The sequence below is a fragment of the Rhyacophila brunnea genome, unplaced genomic scaffold (genome assembly GCF_057557595.1).
Source record: "Rhyacophila brunnea isolate RB1 unplaced genomic scaffold, BYU_Rbru_1.0 scaffold_9, whole genome shotgun sequence".
NCBI lineage: Eukaryota > Metazoa > Arthropoda > Insecta > Trichoptera > Rhyacophilidae > Rhyacophila > Rhyacophila brunnea.
This window is the reverse complement of record NW_028233361.1, coordinates 31,733,381-31,735,799: the sequence shown is the minus strand read 5'-3', so window position 1 is coordinate 31,735,799 and position 2,419 is coordinate 31,733,381.

The following is a 2,419-nucleotide window of genomic DNA, read 5'->3' as shown; positions in this document are numbered from 1 at the left end:
TCCTATATATTTTAAAGAATTTCTACATAATATGCATAATAATGTTAATCGTTAATAGAACAATATTATGTGATTTCAATATGGGGCGTTAAAAATAAATATAGTTTTGAATATTAAGATTTTCCGTAGGCGTGATAAAGAACATTTTTTTTACTAACGTCGATGATAAAATATATATAGATTAAATTCGTTTGGTTATTAATAAAATTGGTCTTTTCGTGTTAGTCACTATTTTTTTCACTATTGATTTAAATCATATCTATGTCTAAGTTATAAAGTGTAATATTATATTATTTATTTGATAACAATTTTTTGTATATCATCCAAATCAAAATTTTGGATATTTTCAGCATATAAACTTTTGTCTTGCGTAATGCCAGAATATCTAAATAAACTTATTCACTAGAATTAGTGGTTTCAAGTTCCTTATTATAAGATGATCCAATAAGAGGTGGGAGGCATGGAGCCTATGGCCATTGAATGAATTAAATTTAAAATATCTATTTATATTGATATTTCACTATTGACTGATATCATATTATAAATTTGGTTACATGTAAATTGTGCGTAAAACATTTCACCGTGGCACAGTTCACCGTGAGCTTTCTTATCGGAAAGCGGTGATGGTATACTATACGCTCTCCAATTTTATTAGATTTAATAATTAATTCAATTTTCATAGCTGATTTTGGCAAAATCCATGAATTATTCATGAATGAAAACCTAACCTAATCCAACTTATTTAAAAAAATTGTTTGCTGCTAATTTCCTGTAAAGTGTAAACCAACAAGAACCGTGTTTTATTTAGACATGAATTTTATGTCAGTAGTATAGGACCCAAAGACGTTGGACGGTCTTTACTATACGGCCATATATTTCTGATACAAAATTTCACGGTGAAGTGTGATACGACGAAACGTACAAATTTCCGGACACGATTATATTTCACTATGAGACTTACACTGCCACCACTGTCAGGTATATGAATTAAGGAGAATACTCTGCCTACCAGAGGAACCTAGCGTAAAAAATACGAAGTTTTCAATTTAAAAAAAATATAATTTAATTTTTATAAAATATTATATAATACAAATTATAAATTTACAATTAAAACACGTTATAAAATCCGAATTTGTTGTAATGTTATCGTTCCACGTTATAATTATTACATATTAGTTTATTATTTTTTGTTTGATGAAGGTAAAAGATCATAACAAATTGACAAAATAACAACACATATTTAGACAGTGATCAATATTTTTTTATAAACCTGCAGTACATAGTAATGCCGAGTATCGGGCGACAATAATTGGCGTTACCTTAGCTTTTGGCGGAACCTTATCAAATATTTCAGAATAAACGAAATATATTATTCCGTTTATTTTAAACGATTCTTTTGTATGGCGTTAAAAATAATAGTTTCAATCTCGTTCCGAATGTAAACGACTGTCATGTTCAAAACGTACCAATTATCAAGTACCACCACCTGCCATCTCGGAATTTGGCCAGCTTACTTTCGGCAGGTAATTGGTTACAATTCCTAAATGCAATTTTGACATAAAAGACAAACGACATACTATTCTCCAATAAATTAAAACTAACTCTTGTTTATGAGACTTCCACGAGCTGGTTCCAGTTTAATCCGACAAGATAGGTCAATTTAGTCAATGTCAATTTTATTTATGCTCCAGTTTGCGTTACGTAAACACTATGTATCAGTGGTGTGGAGGTAGGCTGTTAAGAATCGACATAAATTGTCAGTCAGTTATAATAATTTGTTTTCATTGACCTAATTTTAATAGTACAATTTGTAGATGACGCTAGTTAGTTTTAAAAATTCAATTAAACCCTGCCTAAACCAAACTTTAATAGTTTAGGTATGCTATGGGCGATCCGACAAAATAGTGCACGCTTTTTCAGTCATCCTTATTTGTTTTCGTTGAATAAAGTGGCCATCCATAGACTGAAACCTTATGCGCTTTAGAACCGTGTGCCATACTAAACTTATAATTTCTGTTCATGAAAATATTATATATTATTCACTAAGTGTAAGTATATGGTATAAACGGATACTTATAATATACTTGTGAAAATATATTTCCATGAACATAAATCAAAAATTTAGTATGGCATACGGTTTCAGTCTATGGATGGCCTAACAATACATTACATATGATGTTGGTTAGTTAACATTTAAAATTAAGCATTGTTAAATGACATAATTTTAGATATTCCATAGATAAACGAATGTTTTTTTATTATTATCTACTATGGCTTTAATTAGGCAGGGTTTAATTGAATTGTAAAAACTAACAAACACTATCTACACATTGTATTGTGTCTTAGGTCAATGAAAACAAATATGTTTGACTGACAAAGCTTAGAATTCATTATTAATATCAGATCTTAACAGACTACC